This window comes from Sarcophilus harrisii, chromosome 5, assembly GCF_902635505.1.
Source record: "Sarcophilus harrisii chromosome 5, mSarHar1.11, whole genome shotgun sequence".
Taxonomy (NCBI): Eukaryota; Metazoa; Chordata; class Mammalia; order Dasyuromorphia; family Dasyuridae; genus Sarcophilus; species Sarcophilus harrisii.
In genome coordinates, this window is record NC_045430.1 from 50,798,163 (window position 1) to 50,824,987 (window position 26,825).

The 26,825-nt window shown below is 33.1% G+C and overlaps 1 protein-coding gene across 4 annotated transcripts in view; it reads right to left on the bottom strand.

Moving 5' to 3' along the window:
* The window catches only part of SYT1 (synaptotagmin 1), a 702,364-nt gene that overhangs the window by 523,964 nt on the left and 151,575 nt on the right, over positions 1 to 26,825 (bottom strand). For 3 of the 4 annotated variants that reach the window (XM_031939617.1, XM_031939615.1, XM_031939614.1), the window contains one exon: positions 18,153 to 18,272. The exons of the other annotated variant lie outside the window; for it this stretch is intronic. The gene's annotated coding sequence lies outside the window, so the exon portion shown is untranslated. The remainder of the gene's footprint in view (positions 1 to 18,152; positions 18,273 to 26,825) is intronic. 4 annotated transcript variants of the gene reach the window in all.

The window sequence follows — 26,825 nt, forward strand, 5'->3', positions numbered from 1 at the left end:
TTAGTGATTTAGACATTTCATTTTTAGGGTATTTTTTTTCCTGAGGAAGTGATTATGCTTAATATCATTTATCTTTATCAAAGACAAAAACCATAATTTGATTTATGATGATGTTTAAGTGATTGAAGTCAGATATAATAAAGAATTTCACAAGAGTAAATGTAAGAAAGATATGACATCTTTTTGGGTGTCTTTAAAATTTTATAATTTTGCCTAAACACAAGGGATCAAATCAGAGAACTTCAGATCATTTTCTTCCAGTCCCCCAATAATTATTTTTCATTTTATTGGTCATTTGAAAAAATTTCTGAAGATACAATTTGTTTAGCACATTGTTTAGTCATTTTTTTTTTTTTGTTTGTATCTTATTCCTTGTAAACCCATTTGGAATTTTCTTAACAAAAATAGTGGCAGTTTGCCATTTCCTTCTCTAGTTTATCTTAAGATAAGGAATTGAAGCAAACAGGGTTAAGTGACTTGCCCAGAGTCACAGAGTCTGAGACCAGATTTGAACTCAGAAAGATGAATGTTTCTGACTGCAGACCTGGTGCTCTATGCATTATGGCACCTCCTTAGGATGCCCCTAATTACAATAAAAGCTAGCATTTATATAAGTTTTAGTACAAAGAACTTTGCATAAATTATCTGAAGATCCTCACAACAACTCTGGAAATCTGTTATTTCCATTTTACAGATGAAGAAACTGAGGCAGAAATTAAGTGCTTTGCCCAGAGTTTGAACTCAGATTTAAACTCAGAAAGATGAGTCTTCCTCACTTCAAGTCTGATACACTATCCACTTTATCACCTAGCTGCCTACATATAACATAGCATTTTGTATTTATCACCATTCTGGAGAAGTTAATTTACAAAATTCATTTTTGAATAAAAATACTATAATGAGGAAAGAAAATAAACAGATAGATTTAAATATATAGAATTCAGGCTAATTTTGCAATTTCATCATCATGGGAAACTTCTTGGGTGGGGACATCATCCATAGACACAATGTATGTATTAGGAGGAGTCAGAACACCAGAGTTTTAGAAATGAAAGGGACTTTGGGAAACATTCTAGTCTAATCTCTTCATTTTACAGATGTGGTCCAGGGATGTTATATGATTTGCAGATGGTCACACAAATAGTAGTTTCTGAAAAAAGACCTTGAAGCTAGATCTTCTGACTCCAAGTCAGTATTCTTTTCCTTGTATGCTGCTTCTATTGTATGCAAATGCTAAGGAACTGTCTGAGATCCAAAGATTTTTTTCATAGTCTCACAATTGTAAAGTATTAGTGGCAGGATGTGAATACAGGTTTTCCTTACTACAAAGCTACCAATCCATTCAATACATCATTATGCCTAATGAACCATCTCCAGTCTTCCTGATCTATATCTGGCCATTGGACCCAGATGGCTGTGGAGGAGAAAGTACACAGCCCTCCCTCATTTAAATCCAATTCACTTGCATGTCTTGGCATCATCTCCCTACTGTCATGTTTCTCTTTGAGAATGAAGGACAAATAACAACATTATGCCTAATGTAATGAAAAAAAAATCTCTGAAAAAGAAAATTCAGACTCTCCTAAGACTACCCTTGCAAGTTTTGTTTTCCTAATTTATTCTTTCCTATATTTTTAAGGGAATGGGTATCCCTTGAAATATGTTACCATTTGATCAGAGCAGCCAAGTTGCAACATGCATACCACATTTCCCCAATGTTAGCTTGATCCCAAAATTTGATGGATGTTTGAATAAACCAGAACATGCAGTGGTGACTTTGTATTTCCTTACTTTATTACATTTCTAGAATCAAAAGGAGATAAGCTCTAACAGGAGCTGCTGTTATCAATATCAAGGAGACACACACAAAAAGATATTTGAACAAAATGAAATTCTGCATGTCAATAGTAGACAGCCTGCTAGTGGAAAGTGCTAGATAATTAAATCTAAGAAAGGATGGCAAATTTTGGACCTCTCACAATATGGTGTGATATGTCAGACACAGATAAGAATGTGTACTTTTAAAAAGTACACAGCTTTCAAGTCATATTGTCTTTTCTATAATGGAACAAATAGAATAAAGTATCTGATTTTCTGGGAGGACTGGTAGAAGTCCATTTATCATGACAAAAAGTCAATGAATTATTTGGATTATAATTTATAAAAAATATGAAAGCACATGCAAAATTATCAATTTGTTTATCTATTAACTCTCTATACAGATTTATAATCTTCTCAGTGTAATTTCTTCAGTTTTATAAAAATTTCAGAACTCTGTCCTACCAGTTAACTCTGTTGTCAAAGTCCACTGTTATTCAGTCTCATACATCCTCAACCAAGTTTTCTTTAAGCAGTTTTAACCAAGTTAGTGTTTAAGTAGTTCACAGATACTTATTTATCACACACAAAGTTTCAACTTCTATTCGTAATGTAGTCACATAGCCCCAGACTCTTACTCAGGGAGAAGCTGTCAGTTTCTCTGTGGTGAAACTATGAAATTCCTCTAATCTCATAATTCTTTCTTTACCACCTTACTCCAGTCCAGAATAATTATTTTTCTCTTTTATCGCATTCTCATGCAAGTATTCTTGCTCTAACTCAAACTGATTTCAGATCTATATCCTGATTTCTTTCAAGAACCATCCTAATAAATATTTCTTGAGCACCTACTATGAGTGTTGAGAGAGGTAGATTAGCATCAAGGATAGAGATTCAAAGATACAGGTTCAAATCTCTTCTAAATACCAGCTGTGTAACCATGTGTATCAATCTCTAAGGTTTTCATCAAATACAGTAAGCCTACAAATTACACAAAGATTGATGAGATTGATGGAGTGATTTTCCACATGTGGATTCACAAACCAGGATGACCACTACTTTAAATGTGCCATGCATTCTATCTTGATAAAGAGACAAAAATGAAAAAAAAAAACAAAAAAAACAAAACCTCTACTTTCAAGGAGTTAAATGAGATAGTACATTGATAGCCATAATTCTCAGGAGAGGTAGAAACAGAGCCATCTGGAAGGTGAAAGCAAGGAGATCTCACTGATACTTGGAAGAGAGAGAAATCAGAGAAGGCTTATTGATTCCCCTACAAAGGAAAAGGCCCTGAACTGGGCCTTGATGAAAGAAGATAGATAGCAAAACATCAGGATCTTTGTGGGGGATGACATGTGCCAAGATGAAGTCAAAGTGAGCAGAAGGAATTGTTATTTTTTTCCAAGCTGAAACATAGACTGTTTCAATAACAGTGGAAAGATAGGTTGGAACCAGATGCTAGAAGGCTTTACAATACATGAGTTTCTCATAAGAACCCATGAAGATTTTTGAGTGGGGATAATAATAATAATAATAGTTCCAGACAAAGGTTCAAATGACTATCCTGGCATTTTCTAAGTCATCTTGAGCAAACCACTTAATTTCTCTGATCTTCTTTTTCCTCACCTATAAAACAAGAAGGCTGAATTCTAAGTCCTCTAAGGTTATTTTCAGTTCTAAGTCTTAAATTCAACATAAGAAAGGACAGTTTATAAAGTATTTCCCAAATGTCAGGTTATCTGAGCTTCACAGTAACAGTTGAACATCGAAAATACAAAATATTAGCACTGTCCTCATTTGACAAATGAGAAACCTTTTAAGTAGTACAATAGGGAGCGGAATCCAGAATGCATGGTTCTAAATGTAGAATTCTTTCCATTATACCACTTCTGCCTCTTCAAGATCCATGTTAGGCATTCTATCAGTGTTGTTCTGGATAGTTTGGCGAGAGGAGAATCTTTACAACTCTGATTCCTATAGAGGGCCTCCATAGAGAAACTAGACAATGCCATTCACTGCTGCCACTTAGCTATAATAATAACTGACATTTTATATATCCTGTTCAAGCTAGCAAAGCAGTCTACAGACATTATTTCTTTTCAGCCTCACAACAATTCAGTGAAGTAGAAACTAGGGTTATTATTATCCTAAATTTATGGAAAAGTCTGGTTTGTACTTGAGTTCCACATGGATTAATTCAATTCAACACATGCATTTATTAAGCTCCTACATTGTGCCTAGCAGTCTGCTGAGTATGAGGAATGTCTGTCTGTCTGTCTGTCTCTCTCTCTCTCTCTCTCTCTCTCTCCCCCCTTTCTTCCCTCCCTCTCTTTCTCTTTGCCTCCCCCTTCTTATCTATTAAAGCCTATATACATCCACACAACCTAATGTAATTGAAATGACTGGGAAGGAGAGGCAATAACACCAGGTGGAAAACAGGATGTGGTAATTTAATTGAACATTGAATTTGTAAAGGCAAATAGGGAGAACAGTACAGAGGTGGAAAAGGGAACAGCTTGGCAGGAATGTACAGTGTATGATAGGGGAATCACATGCTATCATTCTTGAAAGAGAGGATGGAGACAGTCTGAGAAAGGCTTCAAATACCAAATTGAGTAGTTTGTTTTTTATCCTATTAGAGAAGTCGATAGGTCTGCTGAATGCTGTTTTATTTGGGAAAAAAAAAAAAAAAAAAACTTTACAAAACCAATTCTTCTAAAAGTTATCTGATAAATAGGAAATTTTTATTAAGAGATACATTTTATAAGCTTACTAGACTGAAACCTTAAATTAGATTATTTTTTAATCTTTGCAATATCTAGTGCCTAACAATATATCACACACAGTAGGTATAATATTGAATTAGAGTAACATTCTGAATTTATTACAAGTCACAAAATATTTTTAAAGCTATACATTAAACTCCTACACAATATTGTTTTTATGTTTTTTGGAGAAATGTTCATGTGAAATTTTTAAAAAGTAGAAATGAAATTTTTAAAAGAAGCTGTTAGACTCTTGAAGACTCAAATCTAAACAAATTTTATCCACTGCAAAGTTCCAAACTGATATACTGTTACACACAATAACATCTAGCAGTCACAAAAGCACAAAATTAATTAACAGAATTCCATTAGCTATTCACTCAAAAAATTATCAGTTACCTAAAAATATAACACTATTTTAGAATAAAAAGCTAGAATACAAAGACATAAAAAGTCCATTACAATTTTTCCCCTTTTGGAAAAGACACCCCCAGTAGAAATGAAAGTAATTCATATTTATATGGGACGTCATTGTTGCAAAATGCCTTTCATACATTTTCTCATTGGCTTTGTATAACAATCCTATATTATTACTAATAATAATCACTTTTATGTAAGTCTTGATAGTACTTTTCTCAGAACCTGCTTATACAGGTAGTACAAGTATTATTATTATTATTTGTTATTATTAATCTCATATGATTTTATCCATATGGGGAATTCTCTCCATCTATTGAAATCAATGGGTGGCTAGTTGTTGTAGTGGAGTACCAGGTCTAAAGTCAAGAATACTCATCTTCTTGAGTTCAAAACTGTTCTCAGATACTTAGGTATATGAACCTGGGCAAGTCACTAGGTGAGTTACTAAGTGAAAGAACTAGACTAGGCCATTTTAACCTTCTATCTTTTATTTTTTTTAATAATATTTTCTTTACTCCACAATTACATATAAAGACTATTTTAAATTCTTTATTTTAAGTCTTGAGTTCTAAATTCTTTCTCTCCCTTCCCATCTTCTCCCTGAGATGCTAAGGAATCTGACATAGATTATCTATGTACAATTGTGTAAAATATATTTCCATTTTATGAACAAAAAAAAGAAAGGAAGGAAGAATGGAAGGAAAAGAAGAAAAATATCTCTAGGAAGGAAGGACGGAAGGAAGGGAGAGAAAAAGAAAAGGAGAAATGGAAGCAAAGAAGAAGCAAGGAAGGAAAGAAAAAAACAGTATAAGCTTTGGTGTGTATTCAGATGTTATCAGTTCTTTCTCTGGAGGCTGAAAATATTTTTAATCATTTGGAATTTAGACTGGGTTATTTCTAAGGCAATTTATGCTCCATATCATAGTAATATAGTAAAGATAAGCTATTATGAAAACAGACATTAAAACTTAGAAAAGGCTCACGTGATACTTAATCCTTGGTCTTCCTATCCCAAGTCCAAGTCTCTTTCCTCTTTCTGCTATGCTATACTATCATTTGATTTTGTGAGCCCCAGTTGGTACAGGAAAGACAATAAATTGTACTAGCTCTCCAGTAGAACACTCTGCTGTTAATCCTCCGCAAATCAAAGAAATTTGCATTTCATCCTAGAGACAATAGGAAGTCTCTGAAGTTCCTTATCACACCCAGGCAAAAAGAATTAAATGAGATAATAGCTTTTTTCTTCTCAACCTGCCTTTGTTGAGTGCTGTCTTCATATTTCCATGTAGCTTCAGGCCTTTTTCATTGTCTTTCATCACAGTCTTACTCAATAACTTTCCCTTCAGATCGTTTCTAGTTTCAAGATTCAATGAGATTGAGTCATATTCAAATTTCCCCTCAAATATAGTAGCTATGCAAGGAAAAAAAATATCCCTAAAGAGATTACCCATTATCTTTTGTGAAACTTTATGGACAATTTATTCAATAGATTTTGAGAATCATAGTTGGAAAGGGCTTACAAATCACCTAATCTAACTCATTCCCTCCCTTTTTTAAAGGTCTCTCATTGAGGCCCAAAGAGAAATTTGTTTGAACATAGATAGTAACAGTTCTTGAATTTGAACTCAGGTCCTCTACCTTCAAAACCAGTTATTTCCATTGCTCATTTTCAAGTTACTTTCTCTTTGTTCCCTACTAGAATAAAGAAATATTGTTCATCACCTTCTCACTAACTCCTGTTAACCTCTCCTTTGGGCTCCTGTTGCTTAGTCTGAACATATTCAAATTCATTTTCCCCTCCCTATGCAGATCTCCATAAGGTTTTAAACATCTTTTTTGACTCTCTTCTGAACATTATATGAATGATACCAATCTTTGGAAACAAAATTGAACTTTAAAACAAAATCCTAGCCAATTCCAGGATTGAGGAAAAATTATTGCCAGTTTATTTCATATTAATCTCTTTTTTCTCCAAATATTAAATTTGGTTTTTAATCCACAATACTACATAAAGTTTATGGTTGACTATGAAGGCAGCCTATATTGTAATTTCATGGATGACTAGGTCTCTATGTGTTGAATATTACATAGGCTATTAAATAGCCATGTGACCTTGGGCACGTCACTTGATCTATTTCTCAGTAACCTCATCTGTTTTATTTAGTTGTCATTTAGTCATGTTTTTAAAATTTTCAAATTTGAATTCAGGTCCTCCTGACTTCAGGGCTAGTGCTCTATTCACTGCACCACCTTGCTGCACCCAGACTTGACTTTTTTTTTAAACAATGAGAGGATTCAAAGCAATTCCAATAGAATTGTGACAGAGAGAGCCATCTACATCCAGAAAAAACACTATGGGAACTGAAAGTGGATCACAACATAGTATTTTCACCTTTTTTTGTTGTTGTTTGCTTGCTTTTTTCCCTTTCTTATTCTTTTTCCTTTTTGATCTGATTTTTCTTGTACATTATGATAAATGTGGAAATATGTTTAAGACTTGCACATGTTTAATCTACGTTGGATTACTTACTGTCTAGGGGTGGGAGAAGTGAGAAAAATTTAGAATACAAATTTTTGTTGTAAGCAATGTTATCTCATCTTTTTATGGCCCATTTACTTTCTCCATAACTATTTTTTTAAAAATTGTTTCTATTGAATGCTATCTTTCAATCTTTCCAAGAACATAATCACTTTAATATACAAATACTTTAGTTCTAACAGTGCTATTTGAACATGAGAAAGGTTGGCAGATATTCTGGGGTTTTTACAAAAAAAAATGTTTCTTTTTAACTATGATAGACCTTTTCCTTTTAATCATTGAACAGCTGTGTCTACTCTGTAGAATTACATGTAGTTAGGCCCTGGGGAATGTTACATATATTTTACATATTTACATATATATACACATATATTTTTGTATAAAATCAGAGAGACATGGTCTCTCTGGTGTGGTATAATTATCCATATAAATGTCCAATTGCCATGGTCACATTTCAAGCATGTTATGCCTAAGAATTAAGATGCTTCCTTGAATAGCTTCAGATAAACTATAACATGTATGGATTTCCCTAGAGAATGACCACACTGTGATTAAGTGGTGGATATACTTCTTAATGAAACAATTTATAGGGGTTAGGTAGATAGAGAGTTGGGTAAAGGGTTAGACTTGGAATCAGGAAGACCCGACTTCAAATTTTACCTCAGATGCTTATTAATGTGTATCTTAAGGCAAGTCACTTAATAACTATCTGTCTCAGTTTCCCCCAGTATAAAATAGATTGATTATATCATCAGATGATCTCTGAAATCCTTTTCATCTCCAGATGTATAACCTATGATCCTGGACCTCTTTATGGGCCTGTGAAAACTGGGTTAATATTAAAAAAATATATACTGAAAAGGCTTTCTCTCCTCATTAGTAGTAACAGATAACATAAAATATTAGTCCCATCAGACATACTTCACTCTAATCAAATTGTACTATTTGTTCTTGTATCTCACCCTGTTCTATCAGCATATATTTATGTGACATTCCCCACACCTGGAATACATTCCCTCTTTATCTCTACTTGTTGAAACCTTTCTCTTCTTTTTAGTTCAGTTTAAGTACCATGAAGCCCTTCCATACCCCAAACTCTGACTCCCAAATTTTTGATGGAATTTTTCCTAGTTATCTACTTTTTATAATCTGCTTTATGGAATACTTATTTGTCTACATGGTTAGAGTGCCAGGCCTGGAGTTAGGTATACTCATCTTCCTGAGTTCAAATCTAATCTCAGACATTAAGTAGCTTTTTCCCCTGAGTAACTCACTTAATCCTATTCTCCTCAATTTCTTCATCTTTAAAATAAACTGGAGAAGGTAATGACAAAAGACTCCAGTATTTTTACCAAGGAAATTCCAATGCAATCATGAAGAGTCAGACACAACTGGAAGGATTGAATAACAACAAGCTTTTTGAGCATAGAGACTTTTTTTTAAATCTTCACACCACCATTGTGTAGCATAATATTTTATGCATAATAAGTACTTAATAAATGTTTGAGTTGGTTATTCAACACAGCAAATGAGTTTCACCAGATCATAGAGAAAAGGCTTGAAAGTATTTCCTCTGCCAACTAATCTAATTCCTTTATTTTACAACAAAAGTGAGTCCCAGAGATAAGGAATTGATCAAACAGGTATGAATCAGCAAAGATAAACTGTTTTCTCACTCCAAATCCAGCACTTCCCACTACACCAAATTGTTTCTTCCAAAGAAGTATCTTAGGTTGGTTCTTGTCCATATCCTTGAATAGTCACAGAATAAGCTGTACTTTAAAGATATACAACCTTCTATGGAATACGGAATATGTAACTCAAAAGGGTACTGAGTGGGATATAAAGAATCTGATCAAAAACAAAGAGAAAGGTCTCTGAAGAAAATTATGCTTTAATTTCTAAAGCTACTTTCCCAACTCATGGCAGTGTTATAGTTTAGATAGGGAAAAAATTAAATGATGAGGATAGCCTCTATTGTTCAAGTCATTTAATCACCTATCTCTAAGTATGAACCTCATATCATAAACACTTCACCTTGATGATGTATGAAGATATGCTGGCAATAAATCTGTTCTTTAACTCCACTTAGTTGCCGATAAAGTCTTTGTAGCTGAGTAGATGGGACTTCCCTTTAAGTCCAGCTTATTGGCAACTAGACACAAAGTTTCCATGTCACAAACATTTTTAAGATCAGGAATATATAATGCTTCAGTCAAAAATAATCCCTATAATAGCAAAAATTATAAAAACCACATTGTTGATGCAAAATGAATTACTGAGCCACACAATTCAAATACTTAGCACAAAATTAGAAATGGCACCATTACCAGAAGATTGACAATAATTATGTGATGTTTGGAAACTGGCAGCTATCTAGAGTTCAGTGTTCTAGCATCTGTAATACATTTCTGTCATTCAACCCATCTCTGCATTGTCTCACATCCTCATTTGCCCCTCAAATGTTTTTTTTTAAATATAACTACACCTTTTAATATACTTTTTTCTTTGCTTTTCATTATCTGTTTTCTTTATAAACAACTTTGATCTATGCTCAAATGATCTTTATAATACTTTGCTTGGTCATAATTTACCTGGGGTTTAGAGTGGGATGAGATGTGCATATAGGACCTAATGTAACTGCTTAAACTTCAACATTCAAACACAAATTTTGCAAAATTATACTTAGATTTTATGGAAAAGCAATCTAAAGTATATAAACCAGTTTTGAAAGTGGTGACATATTTGTTTTTCCTCACTACAATCAAAAGTATTTTATATTCCCATTTAAAAAATCATACATAATAAAAACAACTATCAATTCACTACATGTGAAAATTATTTTAATTATTCAAGGTGGATTTCTTCTACTACAATTATCATTTATTATAACTAATCTGGGCTGTTTTCTGAATACAGGTTATTCCTTATTTAAGGCAGGTGGCATAGTGAATGAAATTCAAATATGATTTCAAATACTTACTAGCTTGTGACCTTGAGCAAGTCAATTTACTCAACTCAGTTTCCTTAACTATAAAATGAACTGGAGAAGGAAATGGCAAATTAACTAGTATCTTTTCCAAGAAAATCCCAAATGGGATCATGAAGAGTTGAAACTGAATATATGAGTGAACAACAACAACAACAAAAACTCTTCGGGTTTTAATATTTTGAAAGTTACTCCTTGAATTGATAGGGCACTGGATTTGGACTTGGAAACATTAAGACCTGTATTTAAATTCTGTAATCCTGTTCTAGGCAAGTCACATAATTAACTGAAGTCTCAGTTTCCTCATTTGTCAAATGAGAGGGTTGGACTCAATGACTTCAAAGATCCTTTCCAGCTCCAATAACATGAAGGGATTAACAGATGATAGTTACACAAAATAGAGCTTAAAATTCATTAAACATATGACCCATTTTTCCTTCTCTATCTATTTTGGATATAAACTTAATTTTATGTATAAAAAAAGAGGTCCTTACAACCCAATTGACAAGGAAGACCAAAATACACATGGAAGAAAATAACAAAGTGAAAGCTCTTACATCCAAAGCTTTCAAGAAGAATAAGAATTGGTCTTAGGCTATGGAAGAGCTCAAAAGGGATTTTGAAAATCAAGTAAGAGAAATAGAGGAAAAAATAGAAAAAGAATTGAGAGTGGTACAAAAGAAAATATAAATAGCTAATGAGGAGAAGAATGTCTTAAAAAGTAAAATTTAGATAGTAAAATTGGTCAAATGGGAAAAGAGGTACAAAAATTCATTGAGGAAAATAATTCCTTTAAAATGAGAATTGAACAAATAGAAGCTAATGAGTTCATGAGAAATGAAGATTCAATAAAGCAAAACAAAAAAAAAAATTGAAAAACATAGAAAAAGATGTGAAATATCTGGGGAAAAGAACTGACTTGGAAAATAGAACCAGAAGAGATAATTTAAACAGAAATTATTTAAAAGGTACTTCCTTGTCATAATAGTAACTTTCTATGGTCAGAAACTTTTCCTCTTGTCTGCTCATTTTCCTAGCCTATTACTGGGCTTTTAACTCTTTGTTAAAATAGGACTCTGTTTCCAGATGCAGTGTCCCAAGTTTTAGGAGTTTTGTGCAGCTGTTTTCAGAATCCTTCTAGGGATCTGAGAAGCCCTCTTTTCTGCCCTGGAACTGTTAGGAGTGTCCCTGTTCTACTGTAGCTGTAAGATCTAGTGTGCTGAATCAAGAGTCCTTCCTCACTGCTAAAGAAGAGATTTCTAGTGAATTGAAGCTCAGAAAGCTACCACCACTCCCACTTCCCAGGGCCCTCTCACTTACTGAGAAACTTTTTCTGCTGACCTTCCAAGTAGTCTTTGGTTTCTGGGTGGAGAGGTCTGAAAGCATCAGTCCTTCTGGTCCTTAGACCTGTTCCTGCTTTGCTGATATGCGGCCAGGGTTGGAACCAGGACTACACTAGCCTAACCTGCACCAGGACTGTATGCTGGATTCCCACCCTGATATCACAGATTATTTCTGCTGACCTTCTAAATTATCTTTGGCTGAAAAAATTCTACTCCATCTTTTGGGGTGTTCTGACACTCTAAAATTTGTTTAGAGTCATTATTTAAAAGAGTGGTCTGGGGAAGAGGTTGGGTGAGTTCCTGCCTTTACTCTGCCATCTTGGCTCTATTTCCTCTTTAACCATATTTTCAAAGCAAGGTTTTGTTGATAATGACAACAGATATTCGAAAAATGTCTTTCTGGCAGTGTCTCTTTTAAAGGCTTCATCATTTTTTTCACAGAATATGAAGGTATGCCTTAAATTTATTCTAGACCTGTTATTTATTCCTTTAATTTCTATTCCCTAAGTGATTTCATCACATTTTTCATGCAATACCTAGAAGAACAAACAGTTCCTACAATAGAATATAAACACCTTGCAGACAGATATGATGCGTTTGCTTTGGTTATTGTATTACCAGTGCCTAGTATTTTTCCTTGCCCACAGTAATTACTTAATTTATGTTTGTTGACTTGAATTGAATAGGTTGCCATCTATATCCATTTAAGTTTTGGTACTGAAAACTAAGATAGATGAGATCCACTAAATGATAGTAGATGAAACTCATCAGGAAGTGAAGTTTTTTGTAGAGTTAGGGTGGCATGTTAAGTGTCACTGACATATATTTCAAGTCAGAGATTTCCATAATTTAGATTATTATGTGCCCACAATTTTTATAGAGTAAAGAGAACACCCAGAAAATCATCTCCTGACATCATCACACTTATGAATTATAATCTTCTTTCATTTTTTCACAGATAACCTTTTTATTTACTACATACTTTTAACTAACAGCTTTTGTTCACTATCATGACACAAATCAAAAAGGCTTATTGATTTTTCCCTGCCAAAATTTGCAAGATGTATCTCTTCCTCTGAAATCTCAAAGTCATGGATTTTATCAAGCCTTTAATCAACTCATGCTCTGGCTACTCCAGCTGCCTCTTCTTTTCTTCTACAAATCTATCCAAAAATAGAGTTAAAAATACCTAATGATTTAAGGGTAATTTTGATCAAGTTATTCTCAGAACCTACAATGGCTCCCAATTGCCCCTTAAATAAAATTAAAACCAAATCATTCCCAGAACTTCCTACCAATCAAAGCTTCTTTCATTTCCAGATTAAAAACTAACTTGAATTCTCTACTTTAACTAGACAAATTTATTTACACAACTTGAATCGTCTATCAACAATTCCACTTGTACTGAATCCTCTTTTCTGTCTTCTGATTGTACTTTTCCATTCTTAAAAAATGCTACTTTTGACAATCCCTAGTCCTTTATTTTAAGTACATAACTCTTATAGATGTTTCTCTTGTCTAAAAAAAAACTTGACATAGATATTATTCTACATTTAAACCATATGACTTATGAACAGAACAATTAATTGTACATCATGTCATATCCTCCTTCACCTACCCTAGTCTTCCTCATTTGTCACTCCTTTTCAACCTGGGCCACTGACAATCATCTTAACTTTTGTCCTGCCCCTGAATTTCACTTACCCTGGAAAAAAAAGAGTGAGGCTAAAGACTTCGTGCAACTGTCTCACTTAAATCTAACTCATAGTCAAGTTAAGACATCATGAAGATCTCAACAGCTCATCAAGCCACTGGCCTTCTTTGGAAATGTAGGACAAATAATCACCACCACCACATGCAAGCAGGAAACCTAGGAACTCTCAGTAAGTCTTATAAACATACACACATATACAGACCATACATAAATATATGTATATGTGTATATATATATTATAATTGCACATATGCATACATATTATATATCATCTCAATTGTTTTTTATGCTTAGATAGCTTAGTTAATTTATACTTGAAACATATAACAATATATTTTACCTTGCCCATGGTATTCTATTTTGTCTTTTTTTCCATATTTCCTTTTTTTTAAACTTGTACCTTATTATCTCATTGAAACCAGTCCATAGATAAGAAAATAATATGCCACAGATGCATGTCAAAAGGTATGACACACATGTATGTCAAAGAAAGAAAATTTATGAATTGTAAAATAACAACAATAATAATTAGACATATATGTGAAGTTTCATCAGCCTTTATACAATCACATCTCCTGTATATAGTATGTTTAAGGTTCACCAAGCATTACCCCCCATAATATTCCTATAGGTAGTTAATATAAGCATAATTATCTTCATTTTACTATGAAAAACTAAGACTCAAAAAAATCTAGATTACATATCCAGAGTCATACAGCTAAGAAATGTTGGAGTAGGAATTGGAATCCATATATTTTTTTTTTGTTTAGAACTCCTTTTGCTACACAGAAATCTCTGTTCAAAGTCTATATCTGACATGCATTCTTGTATCTTGCTTATGTTTGAGTACCACCATTCAAAATAAAATTTTCAAATATTTTTCTTAATTTTTAAAAAATGAGCAATGTTATACCCATGCCCTTTGTTCCCTATTGAAAATATACAGTGTGAGGCAAATAGGGTTAACTGACTTGGCCAGAGCCACATACTTAATAATGTCTGAAGCCAGATTTGAAGTCATGAAGATATGTGTTCCTGATTCTCTGCCTAGCACTCTTTCCACTCTGCCACCTAACTGCTGCAATTCTCCTCTATGTATTAGAAAAGGAGACCTCATAACAACTAAGCATAGGATAGAAAAAAAGAAATTCTTATATAGACCTAGATTTTTCCTTCTGAAAAATGTATTCTGAATTTTAAACACACAAATTTTTGTTGCCGAATGCAACAAAGAAAATCAAATTTAAAAATCAGATAATTCAGGAATAATTATCCATACTACACAAATATCATTTGTTTTATAAAAAGGATTCACCACGGGATTCCTATAAGTAAAAGATTGCCTAATAAGTTTGAAATAGATTTTGATTTATATTTATCTTTTCTGAAAATGTGGGTTACTTAGAATGAGGTAACCCTGCATCACTAAAAACAAAACAAAACAAAACAAGCAATTATTCTTTGACAGTTTTCACTTTCTTAACTGCTGTTGGACATGTCAGAATCTGCCATGTAGGCAGCAAGATTTAATTTTATAGGTCACTCACCTTCCTCCTTACCTTCCTAAGCAGAATGAAAGCTGCTATTTGCTCCTTCCTAGTGCCCGAGGTGATAACATTCTGACTCTGCATGGCTCAAAAGACATTTCTTTATTCCATATGTCTCTTGAAAATGCATATTTAATTTAAGATTGGCATATCAAAACCTGACAGATAACATCTATTTCATTTGGACTAAAAACACCATGGGCTACTAATTCTCTAAGCTTATATTCTGTTTAAAATTTCTTCCATATATACCATCTTCAGACACACAATATACATATTATATATACATAGATGCATACATATACATACAAATAGATATAGATATAGTAAAGCCTGGGAGAATAAATTTTCAGTCCTTACTAGGTCACTAATCCAGCTTTGGGAAAAAACAGAGATGAACAATTGATGAAACTGAATCAATCCTAGTTAAGTGACTTATCCAGGATCATACAGTTAGTAAATGTCTGAGGCAGGGATTAAACTCAGGTCTTGCTGACTCTAGGCCCAGTACGCTCTCCATGGGATACCTACTTGCCCTAGCTCTATGATAGGATATTGATGAATCAATCCTAGTTAAGTGACTTGTCCAGGATCATACAGTTAGTAAATGTCTGAGGTAGGGATTAAACTCAGGTCTTGCTGACTCTAGGCCCAGTACGCTCTCCATGGGATACCTACTTGCCCTAGCTCTATGATAGGATATTGATAGATGATATCAATATATTTAGAAAACACTACAATCAACAGTATATTTGTAAATGTTTAACAACTGGTTCATCAAAAAAGACAAAAGATATTTTTTAAGTTTAAACTCCATTATTAACAATTTCTTTGTAATTTTAAGTTGTGAAAATTAGCAAAACAATAAAACCCTGATTTGTAGCATTTATTGACTTCTGGTGTTTAAATATGACCTAAATTTAACTACTGGCTCTCATGAATCACATTGAGCTGTCTTCATATAGCACAACTTGATAAAACTACCATTTTGGCATCAGAACACAAGAATAATCTCATGAAGACAGAGAGTGAAGGAGGTTATCCAGAATAATCAGCTTAATTTCCTAGAGAATATGGTTGTTTGTGAAAATATACTTTATCTTTAACTTTTCTCTGACCAATTTCTTGCTATCCCATTTATGTCCTTCCTTTATAAACATCTGCCTGTCACCTGATTTCTGATTCTAACTTTCTGAGGCTAATCGAAATAGAAAAAAAGCACCTGGAAGAAATCCTTCTCATTTGGTATCCAAACAGAAAAGAATAGAACAGAAATATTGCAAAAACTGCATAACGGAAAGCACAACTCATTTCAATAATGTCAAGCCCTATAGTGAAGCTCTTTATTATCAAATGATTGAAAATCTCAACAATTCTACATCATCCTTATTAGAAATTATTTTCTAAAAAAAATAAAGCTCAGTTGATTCTGTCTGGCAGAATGGTTGAGGCTTTTAAATACATACACATCTATACAATTATTTATTAGAGGCAAAAAAATCAAATAGAAAGATTAATAGCTTTGGAGCCATGAGACCTGTTTGATTCCCAATACTAAATCTTACTAGTCATGCATGCTTTGGGAAACTTTAATCCTGACTCTTATTTATGCAACCTATGATAAGATTTAAGAGCCTCTTGGAGACTCAGCTTCTTCATCTATAAAATTATTATTATTATTTTTTGCTTAACTGCATTTCAACATAATTGGTTTCCTTTTTAATCCAGTGTTTTATTTTATAATTAAAAACATGATTGTAAGAAGAATTCATAGGGTTCAGCAGCCTTTGCCATGGTTAATGACATTTAAAGTATTTTAAGAATTCCTGGAAAAGATAGTAACTGAGGTCTTTTCTAACCCATATCTATAAGATCATAGATGGAGTTAAAAGAAAATTGCCTTATTTTACAAATCAGCAATGTAAATCTTAGAGAGGAGCTTTGTTTTCCCAAAGTTTAGTTTTTGTTTAGTTGTTTCAGTCTTGTCTAATTTTTTCTGACTCCATTTTCTTCCAAAGATCCTGGAATGGTCTGCCATTTCCTTCTCCAGTTAATTTTACAGATGAAGAAACTAAGGCAAACAGAGTTAAATGACTTATTCAGGGGATCACATAGCTAGTAAGTGTCTGAGGCCAAATTTGAACTAAGGAAAACTCATCTTCCTGACTTCAGGCCCGGTATTCTATCTTATGTGCCACCTACCTGCCCCATACATAAATAATTAGTATGTGTCAATTCATAGTTCATGTTATATGAGAACAAACTTTTAGCCCCTACATTACAGAATAGTAAGTGACACTATATGTCAAAGGCAGGATATACCTAAGTCTTTTACACTCTGAGATCAGCTCTCTATCCAAATATGTGTGTATATTGAGATATAGAAAAAGATAGGTCAATAGAGAGACATAATAGTAGATAAATATGCATTCATATTTATATAACTCTAATAATGATTAATGCATATCTGATAGCATTACTATCCATTTGACACATAACTAAAATAAAAATCAAGCCTCAGAAAAAAAACAAAAGCAAAACCAAAACAAAATAATAATAATAAACACTCCTGCTAAGGGAGATCTGTAGAGGGGGGCACTCAAGCACAAAGGCAGATGCCACAACATATTTTTTTTTATGATGCAAGACTGCTCAAGATCATCTATGGATAATGAAGCAAAACAACTTGGCATCTGATGGAGCACAAAATAATAGTAAGAAAAAGCAAACATTTCCTACATAATGAGAAAATTCACCAGTAAAATGAATCATCTCTTCAAAACCATTAATGGAATGGCTTCAATGATGTGCTTGAAGTAATTTGACAAATCCCTGAATATCAAAGACATATTCTTCCATGGAGAATAAATAGATCATCTTCATTTTTCTTGCACAAAAGCATTCTGCTTACTTTTGCATTTCACAGATAGAGAATGTGGAAAGAACACTAAAAATTTAGCACAACCACCACCAACTTCAAAAGGTGACAAACAATTTTGATATGTTTCAAATACCTTTTGTGGACAGCACGAGAGTAATTTTACCAGAGGGCTTGATCACCAAATGAATAGTCTTCCAATATGGGTCTAGACTGTCTGCCAATCAAGCTCTTCTTTTTTCCTCTTTCTTTGTCCCTTGAGAGAGAAAGAGAGTGACAGAAAGATAGAGAATTCATAAAAATGCTGGCTTCCTACTCTCCACCTGCTTTCACTATTAACTCCTTGTACACACACAAGAAAGTTCATTTATTATTTATGGACTGCTCAGTTCCTGGTTGTGTTAGGTGCTCCAGACTAAGAGCTAATAGGTGTGAATCATACACACACATACACACATCTTCCTATACACTGGCACAAGTATTAAAAGGAAAAATAGCTAGTGCTTGTCATAGATTGCAACCCAGAGGAATTAATACCCCAGGGAATTATCTCCAAGCAATTCCCACTTTGTTTTGTTAACAAGTCTCCATGTTAGGATACCTCAGTGTCAGGCAGTTTTACCTTTCTTTTTATAATTGTTGAAAAGTCAACTGAACTCACTATTATTTATGAAACTTTTCTTATTTTTGTCAATAGCAAATGTCTGCCTATTTTGTGTAGGCAGGAAATTAATTCAGAGATAAAGATACTTAAAAAGGCTATAATTTTCTTTGGACTCCTAATTTTTTCTTAATTTTCATTAACTTCAAGAAGTAAAAATTTCTTTTTAATTATTAAAAAATAACAAATGCAAATATGTTAAATATGAAATATATGTGTTAAAACAAAATAAAAATCATATTATCTTTTCAAAAATGGAGAATTCCTTGAATTCAAGAAATCTGCTAAATATTGCAAAATTAATGATCAAAATACATATGGATTTAACACAAGGTCCCTATCTAATCATATCCTTTTCTTGAACTGTCTTTGCTTATCTACTATGTGAAAGAGAATATGCAGTAGACATTTAAAAGTAGATATTCCTTATATTCAGTAAAATAATTATTAAAATAATAAACTATCATGCTGGATAATTTGATAACTCATTTGGCAGACAATAGTGCATGACTATGGTAGAGTTCAAAGTTCTAAGCTGCAGGAGGGCTAAAATCAAGTAGGTAACTTCACAAGTATTTAAGTGCCTACTGTGCATTAGGTACTATACAAAGAACTTAAAAAAATATTGCATTTGATGCTTACAACATTTGTGGAAAAGTAGGTGCTATTTTTACATTCATTTTATAACTGAGTTATACTTAAAAGTTAAGTTGCTTAATTTAATGCATAAGTTATAACATTATTATGTATTTTGACATATAGCTAAGATAAAAATCAAACCTCAGTAAAAAACAAAACAAAGTAAAATAAAAATAAATATTCCTGCTAAGGGAGATCTGTAGAAGGGGGCACTTAAGCACAAAGGCTTACAATCATACAATTACTAAACGATTGAAATGGTATTAGAACTCAGGTTTTTCTGATTCCAGTCCTGGTGCTCTATCTTTTGCAAGACAAAGAAAGGAGGAAAGGTAGAAAAAGGATCAAGGAAAGGAGAAACAATATATTGTTTTGAACAATAAATCATCAATGCCCCCCTTCAGACTTTTAGGATCTACTATTCTTTGAGCATTCAGTCACCTTCATATTGTAATGAGATATAACAAGAACATGTAATGTCATATAGTAGAAGGAATATTAAATTTGGAAGCAATGATCTTATTCATCTCTGTTAATAGCCATCTGACATCTTTTTGGACCCTCAGTTTTCTTATCCTCATGTATTTTGTTTTTTTTTTTGCTTTTGTTTTGGCCCAGGTCTGTGATACTGATGAAGGCAACTTCTACCAATACTACCATTCAGTAGTATCCCTGTAGTGCATTTGTCTGGAAGGCTGTTTGGCTCAAAGATATTAGAAGAAAATAGAGATTATGATGGTTTATGATCTAGGTAGCTGATTTTATAAATGATCACATTGCAGGCTAAACACCAGCTAATTACTATGAGAAGAAAGGCTAATTAATGTCCATTTTTAAAAGCAGAGAATTAAAGAAAAGGATTATTAGAGTGCAGGTTCGCTCTAGTTGCCTAGTGGGAATGTAAGTGAATAATAATGGCTGGCATTTATATAGCTATGAATGAGTCTAAAAAGCACTTTAAAGAAGTGAAAGAAGGTAATGAGGATTGGAGAGGCTTGGGATAAAATAGGAAAACTGTGAGTCTATTTAACTCTACTTTTTAAGTTAATTAACATTTTGGGAACTATTTTCATCACTTTTAGTATTACAGTTCTGCTGTTTACTATGTCTTTGACTTGGGACAAATGACCTAAACTGACTTCTCCTTAGTTTCTTCATCCGAGGAAGCTGAAGGATTTGAACAAATGTGGAAGCCTTTCTAGCTCCAAGACTATTATATGCTATGATCAGAATATAAATTATTATGACAGAAAGTAACCACAGGAATTATTTAGTAAATAGCACAGATGAAAGTTCACAATGGCTAAGAATATTCCAAAATCACACAGGATTACTGATTTTTACTATCAATGGGATTACTAAATAAGTTTGTAAATCTAGAAATAACTTACTAAATAAATATAGCATGAATTGAGGTCGTAATTACATCTAGAGTTCATTTGTTAAAGTTCTTGCTTTAAATTAATCTTTAACTGAATATTTATTTCTCAAGAATATGTTAATATTCACCTATGAATATAGGAAATACCTATCATTTATTTATTTAAATATAATTTTATTTATTCATTTATCATTTATTTAAATAATGATAACTTATTTATAAAACAAATAACGATGAGATGGGTTTTACAACTATTATCCTTATTTAGGAAAAAAAGGACCAGACTCAGAAAAAAAAATTATTTTTAAGATATCCTAACTGATAAAAGATGGAGCTTGTGCTTGAGCTCATGCCTTACTATCTCCACTCTCCTGTTTACTTTTCAGAGATGTTTCTGTTTTCAGAGATGTGCTAGCTAGCTCCAACCAACTCTTCAATTAGAAATTTTCAATCCGAATATCTATATCCCAGGAATGATACAAATCACAGCTTGAGGTATTGTCTTGTTGGTTGCATAGACTTAAGAAAGTGATAAAGTATCCTACCTATTTCTTTTTTAATGGAGGACAGAGAAGAGAGAAGTCAGTTGTTAAATATTTTTCAATATATACTATATATATATATATATGTGTATATACACACACATATATATATATATATATATATATATATATATATATACACTATACTTCCGCTATGGCACACTATCTCTAATGTTGATGAATGTTATTATTAAAGGTTTTTTTAAAAATATATTTTCATATAGAAAATCAAACATATAACATGTCTGTTTTCCAAAAATAGGGGAAAATTTGAATCTCTATAGACAAACCCACAAATGTGTTCATACAGAAAACAATTATGGTATAATAAATATGTCATTTGGCCTACAGTCAAGAGGTTATGGTTAAATTCTGTCTCAGGAATCTTAGTCATTATGTGACTCCAGGAAAGTAACTTTATCTTTAATATTTTGGTTTCCTAATCTATAAAATAATGACACTATATTCAAAGACCCCTAAGCTGATTTCCAGCTTTATTCTGTCATTCTATGACCCTTGTCATAGAACTGTTGGAATCTTTACAAAGTGTTAAGACATTGGAGTTGATAGAGACAATAGTTATCTGGTTTGGCATGGTTCAGTGTGATTGATTTGATCTTAGAAAGAGATATTTTGGGCCAGAACTTGAAACAAGGTACTAAGTGGAACTGATAGAAACAATGGTTAAATCTAGTTTAGCACTGATTTAATCCTACAACAAATAATGGTTTCCCAGTGATATAATGATGGGTGTGTACTCAGTGCACAGCATATAAGCAAGAAGCTCTCAGGGCCACAGGAGACACTGGAAGAAAGCCTACAAGCCCTATCTTTGAGGCAAGAGAGATTCATCATGTCTTCTACCTTGGTGCTGGCTGGAGGCTGAAGAAAGCAGAGGCAGAAGCCAAGGACAAAGCTGCAAGATCTCTTAGAGCTCAAGCAGAGAGTTAGGTCTCAACTAACCGGGCTATTTTGGAAGGAGAAATAAACGTTTGCATTTTTACCAGCTGGCTGCATTTTGGAGTAATTATTTATTTCAACTGAGACTAAGGCTGCCTCCAGAAAACCTTCATATAGAACCCTAATTTATTATCAGGTCAATGAAAAAAAAATCTGTTCAATGATCATTAATACTAACTTGTGCTAAGAGTATAGTGAAAATTATCCTTCTGTGTCACACAAGAGAAATCATATTTCTTGATAAGACTTTTATCCATTGAACTTAGAATGGGAAAATTTGGGTTCAAGTTCCATCTGATAAATAATTGCTTTGTGGCTAAGAACAAGGTATGCAATCTTGCTGAGTGAGTTTCAATTTCTGCATTAATTATATAGTGGCAATACCTTTACTCTCTAACTTTGTGTTGTTATGAAGAAGGGACTTTTTAACTCTTCAACAGGGAAAAGATGCTGGACCTGTGATTTTGATGTCATAGCAAACTTCAAAATAGGGAAATTTCTTTTACCAATGTAGGATGGTACTTCTCTGTAAATTATAATCTTCAGAGAATTGCCTAGAGTACTGAGGATAGCTCATTTGCCAGCATTCCACAGCTGGTAAGGTAAGATTCAAACTAGATCTTCTTGGCTACTTGGTGTGGCTACTTTAGTCTTTATATCTAACTGCCTTTTACATTTTTAAAACACTTAATTACTGCGAAATGTTAATAGAACAATGGAAAGGAGAAGCAGAGAAGGGGAGGAGGGGAGGAGAAAGACAAAAGGGGGAAGGAAAAAAGAGAGGAGAGGAGAAAGGGAGAAGAAAGAAATAATGGAAGAGGATGGGGAGAAGGGAGATGAAAAAAGAGGAGGAGAAGGAAGAGGAGAAGAACAAGCTCAATAAGAACAACAACAAGAATGAGAAGATTGTTTAACAACTAATGGAGTTGCATATGGCCATATCTATAGTCATTGCATTGGTTCTGTGACAGGTAAATCTCTAGAGTTCAGCAGTTGGGTGTTCTCATTAAATGCAACATCAATCTAGTGAGCCCTCACCAGTGTAAGGGCCAACAAAATTCCCAAGCAGCAAAACCAGATCGGGTTAACAGCAGGTTAAAGCTTTCATGCTGATTAATGTTAACAGTGAGGTCATGAATTACAACTGTGCAAGATATTGGGGAAGGATACAGAGATCCAGTTTCAAAATAACAACAGAAATAATGAAAATGACTATAATTAAATCATGATAATATAAATATAAAATGCTGATAATTATATAAAGTATAATTACAACATATAAATATAATTATATAATAAATGATATTATAACAATTGAAAAGTACTGTTAGGGTGAACAAAATCTTTAAATACTTATATTCATGGCTCCATTAAACTTTGGGGATGGAGGCAAACTCAGAGACCATTTAATCTGAGGCTTTCATTGTATAGAAAAGGCAGTGAAGGTCTAGAGATTTTTAATGACTTATTCAAGGTCAAACAGCTACTAAGAGGCAATATTAGTCAGTATTAAAGCCCTGTCCTTGACATTTCACATTTAAATTGTGAAAATGTCCTCTTAACCAAGTTTCATGTGATTATTCCCTCTTAACTACTAATTTTCAAAAATATTTAATATTCTAAATTTATAGTTATAGAAAAATTCCTGTAGTTAGTATTGAAAGTCCTGCCCTACTCAAACAGCATCTTCTACACGCTTCTATATGGAGTATTTCCTGATCCACTCTTTCCCCCAATCCATTGCTTATGCCTCCTCCCTCTAACTACCTTGTAGTTAGCCACATTATCTGTATTTATTCTTTTTATATTTATTCTTCCTATTTTACCCACCTGCTACATATATTTATTTATAAACCTTTTCTCTCTGCCATGAGAATGTAAACTCCTGGGTAGGATATATTATTTCACTATTTGTATTTGCATTTACATTACCAGCATCTATTATAGTATTTGGGACACAGCAGGTGCGCAAATAAATGCTTGCTGATTGAGTGATGACTTGATCTATCAATCCAGGCTTACCAATACTCCTCAAGACAAATCTCCTGTCCTACCAGAGCTCTAGCCTTCCTGTTCTCTTCATTCATCGTGCTTCTTCTTCTTCTTCTTTTTTACTTCTCTCATGTTGAGTATCCTCTCTCCTTCCTGCCTATTACAATGATTATTTTTCAAAAAAGGTCTGCCTAGAGCCTATTCCCATATAGCCATCTTTGTTTCTTTCAGCTCATAAGCCTCTCCAAGGTCACACAGCATGTGTAGCATACATTGCAAACGATCTGAAAATCTCAGAGTTAGAAGGTACCTTGGAATTCACCTAGACTGACCTCCCTACAAATTCAGAAATCTTCTGTAGAACATTCCCTAACAAAGGCATGATAACTCTTAGGAGAGAGAGAGAAGAGTAAGCAAATAGACTTGGGGGGATTGTTGAGAAGGGAATATGGGCAACAGGAAGAAAACAAAGATGAAGACCAAAAACTATCTAAGAAACTATGGATGCTTCTAAATTTAATTGGTTCATTTTAGATAAAATTGAATTACAGAAGTTCAATAAATAAAAGGCAAGGAACTAACCTCTATGAATGATCAATTATATAAAATGATAAAGCTAAATTCTTTCCATTTTGATTGTTGAATTAAGACTAAACTACATGTACTATTTAGACACATTTTGAATATTCTCCAAGTGTTGCAGCTGGCAAAAAAAGTTCTTTAAACAATCATTTAAGATTAATTAAAGTGCTATCTTCCAAAATATACCTTTACTGATTCCCCCAGTTGTTATACTCCCCACTTCTCCTACAAATTATATTTTATTTACTTTGCACATATTTTATGCTTTATGATCTGCATTATTTCCCTATCAGGAAAATATAAGCTTCCCAAGGTTGGTTACTCATATAATTTTTGACTGTTGACCCAATATCTAACATACAGTAGACACTTAATAAATGATTGTTAAACTGAAATAATTTGGAATTCATAGTTTAATCTTGATTTCAATGAAAGTTGATTTTAGTCTTTATATTAGTAAAATAATATTTTACTGCCATCACTTTAATAATTGACTAAAATGAAATGACAAATTTTATACATGTTATTTTATACATGAAAATAGAAAGAAAAGGAACAAGATATTTATATAAATACATAACAAAAAGATACTGAAAGAAAGAAAATTCTACTCTGGAGTGTTTGAATCATTTATTCAGATACTAAGTCTAGGTGGACTACCTCAAAAACAGGTACTGTAAGCCAGTAAATGTAAATAAATAAATATGTGTCTTAAATTGTTTTTATTTGGGCTTTTCTAACACAATGGATGTAAAAGAAATATTTGACATACATCTTCTGAAAAGCTCACAGTATTCTACAAGAGGAAGTTATTCTTTTTGGACAGAAGACAAGAGACCAGTAGTACTTGTGTGTGCTTTTTTTATAGCAGTGATGGGATGTCATTTATTGGCTAGTCCTTTTTTGTCACATTTGAATCTTTATGAACCCATTTGGGTTTGGAGTTTTTTGGCAGAGATACTGGAATGATCTGCCATTTCCTGCTCCAATTTATTTTACAGATTAGGGAACTGAGGCAAACAGAGTTACATGACTTGCCCAGAGTTACACAACTACTAAGTGTCTGAGACTGCATTTGAACTCAGGAAGATGATTTTTCCTCCCTTCAGGACTGGCACTCTACACACTGGGCCACCTAGCTGCTCTGTTATGGTATGGTGATAGCCCAATAATTTCCACTGAGAAATATTCTAGAGACCTATTACTTTTTACTCCAATGTAATTTTGTACATGTGTTGGCAAATTGATAAACATCATTAATATGAAAGTCACTATTTGCCAGTTTATGTAAGGAAAAGGAACCTTTCTCAAAACAACCACATAGATCTTTCTTAGTTTTTCCACCTGTTGAATGAAGGGGTCAGGCTGAATAATCTCTAAGATCACTAACTGGCCTAAATTATAGATTTAATTCTTAATTATACCTAGCAGGAGTTAAGAATTAGGGAGACCTTCGTTCAAACCCTGTGTCTAATACTAATTGTATGACCACAACAGGTCACTTAATTTCTGTAAAGATTAGTTTCCAGCATCTATCTCAAAACATTTTTGTGAGGAACAAATGAGGTAACTTTGTAGATGCTAAAGTGCTTTATAAATGTGGTTGATTTTGTTATTATTAAAGCATATGTTTGGTCCAATTAATTCATTTTACAGATAAAGAAACTAAAAATCATATAAATAGAGGGTTTGATAACATTAATATTGATATGATTCATTTTGTCCAAAGTTATACCAACCATCAATTAGGTTAGTATCTAGAGAAAGTTTAAAAGTTATGTGAATTTTAGCACCCTCTCCTCTTCTACTAACCTGCCATTTTTAATGGAAGTAAAAAGTGGTCACAAATCTAAGTCCATTTTTTTGTTGTTTTAGAGGTTGCCCAGACCAAGGATTCAGTGTTTTATATGTTTAGTTAGACTGTTTTAATAGCTGACACAATCTCCTCAAAGTCATTCGGTTTAGTAGAACATGGCAGTTATAGCTCTTCTGGCATGAACTCTGACCTTTTTTCTTATTACTTTCCTGATCTAAATAGCTGTTTTATATATT